At 43.7% G+C, this 15,329-nt stretch overlaps 1 non-coding gene across 1 annotated transcript; it reads right to left on the reverse strand.

Annotated features, from left to right (window-relative positions):
- Positions 1–393: 393 nt before the first annotated feature.
- On the reverse strand, positions 394–467 carry trnai-aau (transfer RNA isoleucine (anticodon AAU)). Its single transcript has one exon. It is a non-coding gene; the product is annotated as a tRNA-Ile (tRNA).
- Positions 468–15,329: the final 14,862 nt, after the last annotated feature.

Here is a 15,329-nt window from a genome sequence, read left to right on the forward strand (position 1 = left end):
CTTTCAACACTTATGCAACCGAGTCGAGGTGACCAACAGCTCAATGTCTGGTTGGCACCATGGCTTAGATGTGCCATTCATGAAACTTGCGTTGATTCTTGAAGCCACTGGCATTGCTTCCCTCTCCAAGTCTGTGTAATAAGGAATTGGCAGGAGCCCACGAGTTGAAACTATCAGAGGACAGAATGCAAATGAAGTGTTCTGAGAAAAGCAAAGCGGCGAAAGGACATTTTCCCGTGTGCATGTAGATGGCCGACTTTGACACGGCTTGATGAAGTCTTGTGGATCCTACCACTGCTTAAGTGCACTACTACGCTTGCCTTCAGGGAGTTTCATGTCAAACATTCAAAAAACAGGACTCGAACTAGACGGATGAGCACCTACGATCGGTCTTGGCCGATGTGGGGATCGAACCCAAGACCTTGGCGTTATTAGCACCACGCTCTAACCAACTGAGCTAACCGGCCATCAAAAGGAGTCTCTCTGCCAGGCATTTCCTCATGTTTATGTAATTTGGCTGCAAAATGCATTACACACAAGTGTGAAAAGAACACTTTTGCAATTCCTAGCATTGGTGATGCTATAAATCAATCTGTCAGGAGTGGGATTTGAACCCACGCCTCCATCAGGAGACCAGAAAACCCTTCTACACTCTTCAAGGGAACAACACCTTAAGTCTGGCAAATTAGACCACTCGGCCATTCTGAGAGGATGTATACGTCCACCGGGAGATTATATACTGATCAAGAAAACTGCGGGAACACTTAAATCACACATCGGATCTCCGTGATCAAAATCTAGGAAACCTCAAGATCTTCACCGTACATTGCATAATTCGTAACTCTCCCACCTCCATGCTTTTGAGACTGTACTGGGAGACACAGCAAACTTTCTTCAGACGGCACGTATGGATGTGCCATACTGGAGGAGCTGGACTACCTGTGCAACCTGAATGGGCTGCAGGGAGCACCTCATAATTCCAGTAGTGACAAGGACACTAGCAAAAGGCAAAACTAGAGAAGAATCAGTCAGGAAGGATAAGGAGAGAGCAATCGTCTGTGGCCACCACCTGCAAAACCATTCCCTTTTTGGGGTTGTCTTGCTGTTGCCTATCTCCGGTGCACCTGCTGTCACTTTCATTTGCACCAAAACAAGAGACAGTGATTCACAACCGCTTAGGCTTCCTAACTGTACAGATTAATATGCCTGAACTGTAACTGACTTGGTATTATGCTGTGATGATTACTTGTTCCCTTATTTTTTTGAGAGGTGTATTATAGAAGATAGCCTTGAGAATGCGGCCACAGAATTGCGGGAATCCGTGACTTTCAACACTTATGCAACCGAGTCGAGGTGACCAACAGCTTAGTGTCAGAAAATAAAAGAACACTTTTGCAATTCCTAGCATTGGTCATGCTATAAATCAGTCTGTCAGAAGTGGTATTTGAACCTACGCCTCCATCAGGAGACCAGAAAACTCTTCTACACTCTTCGAGAAAACAACTGCATTTCCGTCCTTGCACTCTCTCATTAATCCAATCTTGCCCAGTCAGCGAGAGAAGCCATGTACATGCTTTGCCTTCCTCTCCCTCTCCCTTCACTGCCAGTTCAGCGATGACATCTCAGAACTCTCTCACAGCTGACTTCTATGACATCACAGAGTGCATCAATTCCGTGGCTTCTCATCTGTCGCCACACTGTCAGGGTTGACTTTCTCACTCACTATGCCAAGCTTTCTCGGAAACACTGGAATACGTGGATGAGTTTGTACCACTTTTGGAGGTTTTGCCCACCTGGGGCGAGGCTGTGATCCAGCTGAAAAGCAATTCGGGCATGTGGGCAGCGAAAGATGTATCTGTGATGAAGAGAAACCCAGGTCGATGATGTTTCCAATCAGCCCCATCGGTCCAGCCACAGACACACACACAGACAGCCACAAGCACAGACTGCCACAGACACACAGACAGCCACAGATAGACAGACAAACACACAGACAGTGTGCCTGACAAAAACTTTCCCTCACAGTCAAGTCAACATGAGTCGTATTATCTAAAAGAAGAACCCATCATTTCCTTTCATCTCTATATCAGAGAGAGCGATTAAAAAAACACATCTGTAAATGCTACTTGTACAAGCACGCTGAGATGCCCCATCATCAGTAGGCATGCTCTGTGGCGCAATGGATAGCGCGTTGGACTTTTAGTGAAAAGGGCAGTGGTCATTCAATGGTTGTGGGATCGAGTACCACCGGAGTCAGTGCTCACTTCATGACCCGGAGGCTTTTCTTGCCATCTTCAAGCGCACTGCCCGGTGTTGCGACTGGCCGGAGTCGGAGTGGGCGGTACGCCTGGCTCCCCTGCCACCCGAGTGCTTCGTCCCGAGGATGCCCTAGACTACAAAAGTCTGAGGGACAGTGTCCTGGACCGGGTCGGTCTGACGTCGGACGGCCAGCGCCGAAAGCTCAGAAGCCTCCGGTTCGAACCTGGCTCCCGGTGCCTGCCACCGCTGGCTCAAGCCACGGAAGTTGCCGACCTGGTGGCCTTGGAGCAGTTCATCTGCCATCTCCCACGTCCAACCTGAAGGCTGGCACCAGGCTGGCAGAGAACCATCATTGCCCGGGACGATGCCACCTTCTGATGCCCGACGGCGGGCACCCTCCCTTCCATTCCCAAGACCCCCTCTGACCCGACTGTCCTGGATACCAGCATGTTGCCAAACACCACACCTAAACATGTTTCTCCCCGACCCACTTCCCCTTCTCGCCTTGCCTGTCCCAAAAACAAATCTGCCTCCTTAGCTCCTTCTTTTTCTCTCTCCCCCGGCAGTGTGTGGTCCCCTGGAAAAACCACGGTGACGTTGCGGGCAGCCTGGACATCGCCCGGCCGGGTGCTCGCTAGTGAAAACTATCTATCTAATATTAAGGATCATAGGCTCTCATCTGATTTGGCTGGGGCAGGTCACCTGTGTCGTGACAAGACCTTAAGCCGGATAATGGACCGATTCTTCTGGCCAGGCATCAAAAAGGAGGTAGAAAGATGGTGTGCTGCCTGTCCGGAGTGCCAGAAGACCAATGCCAGTGCAGTACCGTGGGCTCCGCTGGTACCGCTGCCTCTCATGGAGATACCATTTGAGCGCATTGGGATGGATTTGATCGGTCCGTTGGAGAAAAGCTCCGCGGGGTATCAATTTGTGCTGGTCATAGTAGACTATGCCACTCGGTACCTGGAGGCAATTCGTCTACGGACAATGTCAGCGACTAGGATCGCCGAGGAGCTGTTTAAGGTCTTCACTCGGGTGGGGATCCCAAAGGAAATCCTGACAGATCAGGGCTCTCCATTCATGTCACGCGTGATGCGAGACCTCTGTAGGCTGCTGGGGATAAAGTCCATCAGGACCTCAATCTATCATCCCCAGACAGACGCCCTAGTGGAGCTCTTTAATAAAACCCTAAAGAACATGATCTGTAAGTTTGTGAGCACAGACGCTTGGGACTGGGACAAGTTATTGCCACCCCTGCTGTTCGCTGTACGCGAGGTGCCCCAGACGTCCACTGGCTTCTCTCCCTTCGAGCTGCTGTACGGGAGGCGGCTGAGGGGCATCCTCGACTTAATAAAGGAGGACTGGGAGGCGACCGCCCCCTCCCAGACCTCTATGGTACAGCACATCCTGGACATGAGAGATCGGCTATCGGCACTGGGGAAACTTGCACAGTTGCATCTCTTACAGGCCCAGGAGCGACAACAGCGCATGTACAACAGGAGAGCCCGGTTACGATCGTTCACCCAAGGACAAGGTACTGGTGTTATTCCCAAATTCAACATCTAAACTGCTGGCTAAGTGGCAGGGACCCTTTTTGGTCACACGCCGCTTAGGGGATGCTGATTATGAGGTGTGTCGCCCAGATCGTCGGAGGTAAAAGCAGATCTATCATCTGAACATGCTGAAGAAGTGGCGAGAGCAGGAAGCATTGGGTGCTTTTAGTTCCCCCCACAATAAAGAGTCTGAAGCCGCTGTTTCTGAGGTTCGCACTGAACTCAATTTAACAAACGCCCATTTAACAAACGCCCAGAAACAGCACGTTTGCTCTTTATTGTGCCGCTTCCAGCATGTCTTTTCTCACCGACCCGTGCTCACACCTCTCATTGAACACCACATCCACACAGCACTGGACCACTGCGTGCGTGTCAAACCCTATCGCACCCCCTATTACAAAAAGTAGGCTGTCAATGAAGAGGTGCAGAAGATGTTGGAGCTGGGAGTCATTGAAAAGTCACAATCGGAATGGTGTAGCCCTATAGTCTTGGTGCCAAAGCCTGACGGCAGCACTAGATTCTGCGTTGATTATAGGGAGCTCAATGCAGTGTCTAGGTTTGATGCCTATCCGATGCTCCGTGTGGATGAGTTGCTGGATCGGCTGGGCGCTGCTCACGGAAAACCCGGGCAAGTGAACAGTTGGGAGGAGGGAGACCAAGTATCTGGGGTACCTCTTAGGAGGGGGGCAGGTACGGCCAGTCGTTGACAAGGTGACCGCTATTGCCTCCTGTCCGCCTCCTAAGTCCAAAAAGGAAGTTCGGCAGTTTTTGGGGTTTTCCGGGTATTATCGCCAGTTTCTGCCGGACTTTGCCACCCTGGCTTACCCCCTGACCGAACTGATGCGAAAAGGTGCTCCAGATACTTTCCAGTGGACGGAGCAGTGCCAGGTGGCTTTCCAGGCGATTAAGGACCGCCTCTGCCAACACCCTTTTTTTAAATGCCTTGACTTCTCTCTCCCTTTCATTCTACAGACCGACGCCTGAGAAGTTGGAGTGGGCACGGTCCTGTCCCAGAGTGTTGGGGGTCAGGAACACCCCGTCCTCTATCTAAGCAAACAATTATCGCCCAGGAGCGTAAATATAGCACCATTGAAAAGGAGTGTCTCGCTATAAAGTGGGCTGTGCCCTGTTTATTTAATCCCTCTCCCTCCCCGACGGAAGCAGCTAACCGACAAGAAGGTGGACTGAGTCTATTACCCCTGTCTGCCCGGAGCACCCCGATTGTGGACACTTTTTGCTTTTGCTTTTGATTTTGTTTTTGTTTTGTATCTCCGCCCTTTTTTGACATACCTGAACAAAATAAAGCCCGGACACAACCGAAACCGGAGACTCTCCCTCTCTCTCTCCCCGTTATTTGTGTCCGGCTTTCACAGTAGGCTATTCAAGAAGGGGGGCTCAAAGATGGCCAGATATAAATTTATCTATTTTATTTTATTTTATTTATTGTGCTTTGTTGGCACAGTGTTTAATGTTCAGTCTTAAATACATATTTTTTAATTGTAGTTTTGTAATTGATTTTGTCTTTGAAAAGCAAGACAAAATAATAAAAAGCACATTTTAGATTATTTAATTTATGCAATGGTGAAAAAATTGTCAAGTTAACTGAAATGTAAAAAACAACAAACAAAAAAAACTATCAAAACAATCTGATGCATTTAAAAGAACAATAACGGTCAATGCATTTGACAAATAAAAAAAACATCAAAACATTCAAAAACAGTGAAACCAGTGCTATTTAGAAATAATTAATACAATCATTTCCATAATTTCTTTACGTACTGTTGGAAATATATCATCTGGCCCAGGTGATTTGTTTGTTTTTAATTCTGCTAGTCCCTTTACTACCTCCTCCTCATTTATCCTGATCTCTCTTAGGGTTTGACTGGACTGGTTGTTAACCTGTGGCATGTTATCTGTTTTTTCTTTAGTAAAAACCTCAATATTGTCAGCTCAGCATACCTTAGTATAACTTAATATAAGCAACAGAGACGCTGCTGTGAAGGAGCGCAATAGTCTCTGTAGCCACTCTGTCACAGCCACCTCAATAAATACATCAATTCATTAATCACTGTATTGACTTCAACCATTTAAACACATGTAATGTTTTGCTTTATGCTAGGGGTGGCTAACCCTGGTCCTGGATTTGAGCCCCCACCTCCCCAGGGATCTGTATTGGCAAACTGCTGAGCTGATGATATTGACTGCAAAGGGGAATCTCTCTGGAATGGTCCATTATACAGGGGAGCTAAAGACCTCCAGGAAAGCACTAACCTGTGGCCCTGGGGCCCTGGGGCCCTGGGGTTTGTCTGCCTAACGCTCGTCCTCTGTTCTTTGGGTCTGCACTGGTTCTGGTCCTATCTGACCAACCTGTTCTGAATAGGGCAGTGGTTCTCGACCTGCGGCCCGTCACACATGGAAGTGCGGCCCACGATATGACACCCACATTTAACACTACAAGCGCAGAGCCGGTCAATTTGACCGTTTTGGTTATTCAAATTTGAATTATACTGTGTTCCAAAATACACTGCGCATATACCCATTCGTGACTATTCCTAACTATATGTATTAAACATGCCTACAGCGTTTTAGCTGCATAAACATGAAAATAAATAAGTTATAAACACATTTACCTAGAATAGCCAAAATCGGGTTATTTTGACTGGTCATTTAAATACATAATAACTCAAATATAACACATAATCCTGCCTTCCCTTTACAATAGAGTCAGTCTGGCACTCAAGTGGCGATCTCTACCTGTCTACAATCTTTCATGTGCTTGAAAAACACATGCATTTGTACAGCATTACAGGTGTTTTCTTACAACTGTAGTAAGATTGAGTGGATACAGTGATTACCCGCAAATCAACATGGATTTGAAACGGAGATTGAAGAGAGCTCGTTTTGGAAATTGGACAAGTAAAATCATGTTCTGTGAAATTGCAGTGTCTCACCACACAATAAGATGAGTTACAACAACCTCAACTTGAACAGAATTGTAAAACTTTAAATAACGTGCTCAGGTAACCACAAAACATATGTTCTATGAACGTTTTGTGTAATGCGCATGTGCCAAAACCATCACGTCATGATGACATACTACTTTACCGGAGTTGAAAATTTTTTTGTATTAATTAGCATGGGATAAAGTTGCTGATCATGCAAGAAAAGATGAAGTAGCCCGCGTTTGAATGATTATAGATGGACTTTGTGGATTGCAAATAATGAAATTAATAGTCATTCTTCCTCAACTTTCATTACTTACAGTGGGGGAAAAAAGTATTTGATCCCCTGCTGATTTTGTACGTTTGCCCACTGACAAATAAATGATCAGTCTATAGTTTTAATGGTAGGTGTATTTTAGCAGTGAGAGACAGAATAACAACAAAAAAATCCAGAAAAATGCATTTCAAAAGTTATAAATTGATTTGCATGTTAATGAGGGAAATAAGTATTTGACCCCTTCGACTTAGTACTTGGTGGCAAAACCCTTGTTGGCAATCACAGAGGTCAGACGTTTCTTGTAGTTGGCCACCAGGTTTGCACACATCTCAGGAGGGATTTTGTCCCACTCCTCTTTGCAGATCCTCTCCAAGTCATTAAGGTTTCGAGGCTGACGTTTGGCAACTCGAACCTTCAGCTCCCTCCACAGATTTTCTATGGGATTAAGGTCTGGAGACTGGCTAGGCCACTCCTTGACCTTAATGTGCTTCTTTTTGAGCCACTCCTGTGTGTTTTGGGTCATTGTCATGCTGGAATACCCATCCACGACCCATTTTCAATGCCCTGGCTGAGGGAAGGAGGTTCTCACCCAAGATTTGACGGTACATGGCCCCGTCCATTATCCCTTTGATGCGGTGCAGTTGTCCTGTCCCCTTAGCAGAAAAACACCCCCAAAGCATAATGTTTCCACCTCCATGTTTGATGGTGGGGATGGTGTTCTTGAGGTCATAGGCAGCATTGCTCCTCCTCCAAACACGGCGAGTTGAGTTGATGCCAAAGAGCTCGATTTTGGTCTCATCTGACCACAACACTTTCACCCAGTTCTCCTCTGAATCATTCAGATGTTCATTGGCAAACTTTAGATGGGCCTGTACATGTGCTTTCTTGAGAAGGGGGATCTTGCGGGCGCTGCAGGATTTCAGTCCTTCATGGCGTAGTGTGTTACCAATTGTTTTCTTGGTGACTATGGTCCCAGCTGCCTTGAGATCATTAACAAGATCTACCCGTGTAGTTCTGGGCTGATTCCTCACCGTTCTCATGATCATTGAAACTCCACGAGGTGAGATCTTGCATGGAGCCCCAGACCGAGGAAGACTGACAGTTATTTTGTGTTTCTTCCATTTGCGAATAATCGCACCAACTGTTGTCACCTTCTCACCAAGCTGCTTGGCGATGGTCTTGTAGCCCATTCCAGCCTTGTGTAGGTCTACAATCTTGTCCCTGACATCCTTGGACAGCTCTTTGGTCTTTGCCATGGTGGAGAGTTTGGAATCTGATTGATTGATTGCTTCTGTGGACAGGTGTCTTTTATACAGGTAACGAGCTGAGATTTAGGAGCGCTCCTAATGTCAGCTCATTACCTGTATAAAAGACACCTGGGAGCCAGAAATCTTGCTGATTGATAGGAGATCAAATACTTCTTTCCCTAATTAACATGCAAATCAATTTATAACTTTTTTGAAATGAGTTTTTCTGGATTTTTTTGTTGTTATTCTGTCTCTCACTGTTAAAATACACCTACCATTAAAATTATAGACTGATCATTTCTTTGTCAGTGGGCAAACGTACAAAATCAGCAGGGGATCAAATACTTTTTTCCCTCACTGTAAGTAATGAAAGTTGAGGAAGAATGACTATTTTGTCAATTAGACTTGGTTTATAGTTGTGAAAACTTGAAAAATTAAGTTCAATTAATATGTTTTTCAGTTGACTTAACAAAAAATTCTAAATGCTTATTAATTGATAGAGTACGTTGGCTCAATTTACTGCATGTTATTTCAACAGTGAGTGAACTTAACACTTCATGTTTGCTAAACTGAGTCAAAGCAACAAGATGACTTGACTAAGTCACGTTGCGTCAACAAATAATTTTTACAGTGTAGCAGTTACATTTATGATTTGAAGAAATGTGGCTTCATTTTTAGTAAGAGGCTCAACTGAGTGTAGGTCCTTGTTTTGTGAAAGTATGCCTCAAAGCTAACCATATTGTGACTGCAGTTCACCATTGGTCGTTTGAAAATATCAAATAGCATGTGCTCTCTCTGGTTGGTTCCCTGACTAATTGAGGTAGAAAGCAGTCGTTTGCCCTCTAAAACATTTCTACTACTGCTTCTGTAGTCTCAACTGGGCTTTCCCAGTCAATGTTAGGAAATCTAAAACCCCATTATAACAGCCACTATAGCCCAATTGAAAAATCGTTTAAAGTGGTAATGTTATCTCTGAATAACTAGTTGTGTGCAAGTTTCTATCAGCTACTTTCAGAGAACAAAAGTAGTGAGGGAGTTCAAGGGTGACGATCTCGAGTCATTGTACATTTTCCCTGCATGCTTTGAAGACACGCGATACTTATACTACACAATACTTCAGGTCCAAGTTCAGAACCGGACAGCCGTCTTTAGACTCTTTAATAAAGGCAACCTAAATTAATCAGTGGGCCGTAAGTCTGGGTGTCAAATAAGCACCTGGGCCACAACAGGAGCGTAGCCATGGGTGGGCCTGGGTGGGCATGGGTGGGCATGGGTGGGCCTGGGTGGGCCATGGCCCACCTACTTACCTCTCAGGTCCACCCAATCAGAGAGTGTAAAATTTCTCCCGCGTGTTAAAAAAACATTATAAATACAAGATTCTGAAGCAATAACGTGTTTCGGAAAATCACAGGCTTTATTCCAAAGCATGGGGGCTGGTTCTTTTCAAGTCTAATGGTTACATTTTGGCTAAGTTATGCACAAGCAGGTTATAACTGGCTGTGGTAAATGTTTTTTTACGTAGTGCATCACACCATGACAACTGAACAAATGTAGTTGTGAACGGAGTTCCTACAAATGGTGAAACAAAATTATTTGTTGAATTATTTCAAAAGACGAGAAGAGAACTATCAGAACAGCACATTACACAACCTGATAAATCACCAACTGCATCGGAAGAAACCAATATAAGCACTGCTTTGCATCCACAGGCCAGTGTTGAATTCGGTAAGGAAACATTTTACTGTCCCTCGGATTTATAAGGAATAGATGAGTCACCTACACGGCCAAAATTGCAGGCATTTGCTTTAATTTGTGTTAAATCCCAAAGTTTTTCATCACAGCGGTGGTATGAGAAGTATCGCTGGATGGAATACAGCATAGCCAGAAATGCAATTATCTGTAGATATGCAGGCATTTGTTCTGATTCCCACACCGAAGAAACATTCACTAAAAATGGTTTTAAAGATTTTAAGCATTTGAATCAGAGCCGTTCAAAACATGAAGCAAGCAATTGGTACTGTCCATCCGAAGGTTACAGACAAAGCCACACAGAAACATTTTTAATCGGTTAAATCGGGATTCCAGGAAGGCTTATTTGAGAGGAATTGTGATTAAAGCTGTGACTGACATTCTGATGTACTGCACAAAGCAGTGAATTCCAATCAGGGGTCTCAGAGAAGCTCTAAATAAAGGACATTTCTCTGAGCTATTTAAAGTAAACATGATAGTGAAATACAAACCTGTGTTGAAGAACTCCGCAAAAATGCAACACTATGAGCCCTGATACTCCAAAAGAGCTACTGCTTTACCATCACACACACCTCATCACAGGGTACATTTCATGACCAGCATCAGTTCAGTATAGACCAGTGTCTCTATGGTTACCTTGTCCCAGTACAGACAAGTGTGTCTCTATGGCTATTATTATTATTATTATTATTATTATTATTATTATTATTATTATTATTATTATTATTTCTTGGCAGATGCCCTTATCCAGTGCTATACAAATTGCAAGAATACAGTTAAGGCATCAAATATTACAAATACAAATTTACATTGTACAAAGCAATTCAAAATATAATACATTTTACAACTTCCAATTTACACAGGTAAGTACAGTAAGTTAGGTCATACATCCTGGAACGTAAAAGCTAAGTGCTGTCAAGATGTAAGGTCACAGTCAAAGGTTACGGGAAAGGGAGCAAGGGGGAAATCATTCAATAATACAAGTATTAGTAACACAAGAAGCATGATCAAATGCTGTGAAGTGCTATCTTCCAGGGAATAAAAGGACTAATACGTAATATTACTAATGGTTACCTATGTAGAAGCCCCAGTATAGAACAGTGTCTCTATGGTTACCTATGTAGAAGCCCCAGTATAGAACAGTGTGTCTCTATGGTTACCTAATCCCAGTATAGACCAGTGTGTCTCTATGGTTAGCTATATAGAAGCCCCAGTACAGAACAGTGCATCTCTGTGTGTAGAGTCACAAACACACAGAGGGAATTCTAGATGGGCAGGAACCAGAACCCTTGGATGATCTAGAGCAAGAGAGGGAGGATTCCCCTGTTGTGAGACGCTCCTAGAGATATAACAAGGGTACACTTCCAGTAAGCTTAATAGAAGGGTATTTACAAAAAATATGCAGTGTATTGTCATTATAGATCACAGACCCCTTAAAAGGTATCCTGAAATTGCCTTGAATGTTTTGATATATAACCTGTATTAATTCAGCAGGTTTTCAACAGGGGGGATACTGTAAGGGATACTACTTTGTTCAGAATACGGTATTGTTACATTAAGAACACCAGAGAGGTCTAATGTAATGGATGGCTTCGCAAACCAACTGAATTACTGAATCGCCTAACCTGCTGTCCAATCGGAATGTAGCTTTCTCGAGAAAAAGGGTGGGCTGTAGTTCGGGAAGAGTAGTCGCCATGATTAGTTGAGTGTGCAAATTGGAGCTGTGTAGTGTGCAGAGGAAATAAACATGTTTTTTATATGAAAACAATGAACTTTGTTTTTGAACACTGGCCTGGAATTGTGTATCTTTTCAAGTTTTTTTTTAGAAGAGACTGTTCTAGGTGCAAAGTGAACGGGACCCGTGTGACACGCAGTTAAGGAGAGCCCGCGTTGAACTAAGATGACTACAGTGAGATTTCCTGGACAAAGCTCGGGCAAAGGATAGCGCAGGGTGCACCTGCACCTGAGTTTTTGTCAAAAAGCATTGTGATCAGAGAAGGTAAAAAGGGAAAAACGCAAGTAAGCAGCAATAGCATTTTCTTTCTTTGAAGCATAGCATGACCATAGTTTTTCTATTGTATAAGTATCTTGGTGTAGGGGTGTCTCGCCTGTCCTGTAAGATTCGGGAGGGTAGGAATAGTTTAGTTATCCTCTCTGTTTACTTTTTGTGTGCCCCATTACTGTTAGTTCAGGTAGCCATTGTGAATTTAAATCTTGAACCCTACTTTGCCAAATTAGGTCACAGCTATACTTCGGTATGTAAAAAAATATATAACGCAGGATGGGCACATACCTCAAATTTGGGGGGTATAGGGACAAACTGTGTTGGGGGCGCGGACTTAGATCCTTTAGTTTCTCATCCATCCAAGATATCTAGCTTAGAACCCCTACAACAGCAGGACATTTACTAACTCCTCGTTACATATGGTTACCTATGTAGAAGCCCCAGTATAGACCTGATGCTGATGAAGTGAGGTCCGGGGGAGCTGGGGGGCTGCGAAAGTGAGGTCCGGTGGGGTCCAGGTTTCCTTCTTTGTTACCATCACTTAAGTTTACAAAGTGATCAAACACAAAGGCTTCTCTGACATTGTGAAAGTGTTTGTCCAAATCAGTAGGCAGTGGGTCCTCAGCCAGTCCAGGTTCAATCACAAAATTAGGGTTCTCAGTAAGAGTCCAAATCAAAAACGCAAGCAATCCTTAAAATATATATATATATATATTAACACAGTCAAAACCACCACAATCTTTCTACCCAACAAACAAGGAGAGCGAGGTAGGTCCTTATATAGTAAGTTTTAGAACAGTGGGTAATTTAAGATGGTTCTTGTGATATATCCTTCCCAACAAGAGCGCAGGACTAGGACACTGTCTTGTATGAGTGTCTGTTAGGTGGATGAGGAACTCATTGGCTGAGATTCAGATAATTATTACAAAATACATTTTTCAGCACTTCCAAATCTCACAGCCACTGCAAATCTCGCAGCTGCTGTTTTATTTTTTCAGCAGTTGCACTTCAGGGCCACCGTAAGAAAGAAACTAGGTGTAACTCAAGTAACAGAAAGGTTGAGTACTTGTATGGTTTAAACGGGCCCACTGTGCCATCCTTAATGGACAAGTTTTCGGTCCAGAAATGTACCAGCTGAATGTCTCCATCCTGCCATCGGCTCCAGTGCGTCTCTTCAGTTTTCTGTGTCATTGTGCCCGCACCGTGTGAGTTCACCCGTGCACATGTTGCAGCAAACTCTCCAGTGTAAATTCAATGTAAAGTGCTCCTTTACTTTCCACGGGTGAAGCTGTTTCCTCTCTCAAGGTTTTTTCTAGTAGCTGCGCCCCAGGTAGACCCAAGTAATCGACGATTAATTACATTTTAAGATTTTATTCGATTTTAATCAACTTTATCGCTAAGTCGTTGGCAGCCCCGCTGTCGCTGAGTACTACTGTATCTGTAAGTGTGTTTTAATGACGAGGCGGCTAACGCCAGATGGTAGGTGATTGGATGTCGTACCAAATGTACCGCTGCAGCACTGGGTCATGAACGTCATTCACGGTTCTTGTAGTTTTCATTGCCTTCTCGGTTAATTGCGACAATCCACAACCGAACTACATTTCCCACATTTTCTAACGTAATAATGATTAGTGTAAAATATAATTATTATCAAAATCCTGTCAATGTAGTGTTTACTTATAGAGTTCAAATATTGTATATGCACTGTGCGCCCAAATTGTATTTCACACTCGCACAACATTATTTTCACTCACAAATTCGAGCATAACGCTCACACTGTAGAGCCCTGGGTTACCTATGTAGTAGCCCCATATAGACCAGTGTGTCTCTATGGTTACCTATGTAGTGGCCCCAGTATAGACCAGTGTGTCTCCATGGTTACCTATGTAGTAGCCCCAGTATAGACTAGTGTGTCTCTATAGTTACCTATGTAGTAGCCCCAGTATAGACCAGTGTGTCTCTATGTTTACCTATGTAGTAGCCCCAGTATAGACCAGTGTGTCTCCATGGTTACCTATGTAGTAGACCCAGTATAGACCAGTGTGTCAGGAAAAGAAAATTGTTGAAAATATTGTCAATTTGTATTATTTAAAACTGTAACAAACTTTGTTATTTCTTATTTAATTTGCACTCACTGTCACTCAATGTTTTGTCAATTTGCTGCATCATTCAGGCTTCTAAATGTGCTGTATTTGAACAATACCACTTAAAACACATGAAATACAGAGTATTCAAATTCCAGCTGCCATTTGGCCTGAACTGTAATACTCATTATTAAGAAGTCACACACATTGAGTGACATTGCCTTCAAGAATCAAAACATTTCATAAACATGGAACCATCGATCTTCATCGATTTTTACCAATCATTGTTTCATTATCAATTCACATCTGATTCATATACTCCTGAGCATTCTGAGGCACAACGTGAAAAGTAAATTTTAAAATCAAAAGTCTGAGAGTAGAAAATCAACTGGACTAGAATCTGAGCCCTCATTAAAACAACAATCCATTCAACAATAGGCTAGTCATAGGCAGGACCATACTGGACTAGACCCAAAGAGAAACAGTTCCCACTGACTAGTGACTGACTAATGCAAGCCAGCTTGACTACTGTATAATTAACAGACTTCTCACTACGTTTGACACAACATTTGGCACAATGTGACAATTATAAGTCTAACTCTATAATACAGTCCATCTAATAGACCAGAGACACACTGGTCTATACTGGGGCTTCTACATAGGTAACCATAGAGACACACTGTTCTACTACAGGGGTCGATCTTAACGCGAGCCCGCTTGCCAATGGCTAGTGCAGCTCGCTGCGGGCCAGTACAGATTCTCTAGAACTAGTCCGTGTGGCTAGTGCATATTATCTTACGTTTTACAGCTGTTACGATTTAAATCCTCAGATTTTTCCTCGGTGCGCTATTCGGTGCGCTAGTTTCACGAATGCGTGCAACTGACAATGTGCCAGCGGTTGCGTTCGGTTAGTGTCCTCCAGCCTAACTCCGGTAGTATTTTATATAGAAATGTACTGGAAACGATCGCTACTAGCGCACGTCAAGATGTAATCGAATGTACCACTTGCAGCAGACAACAGAGGCAGTCTGTGGAGTGACCAGAGCATCATTAAACGTGAGTATAACCCTAAAACAAAGCCAAAAGACAAGAAAATGTGTGTATCAATCCTTAAATACAGTTGCATAGACCATAAATAAGCTACGTTAAAATACAAGTAAACGTATAGAGTGATATTGTGCAGTTAGGGATGGGCCATTTGGTATTGGGGGGG

Source organism: Amia ocellicauda, chromosome 12 (assembly GCF_036373705.1).
Source record: "Amia ocellicauda isolate fAmiCal2 chromosome 12, fAmiCal2.hap1, whole genome shotgun sequence".
In the NCBI taxonomy this organism is placed as follows: Eukaryota; Metazoa; Chordata; class Actinopteri; order Amiiformes; family Amiidae; genus Amia; species Amia ocellicauda.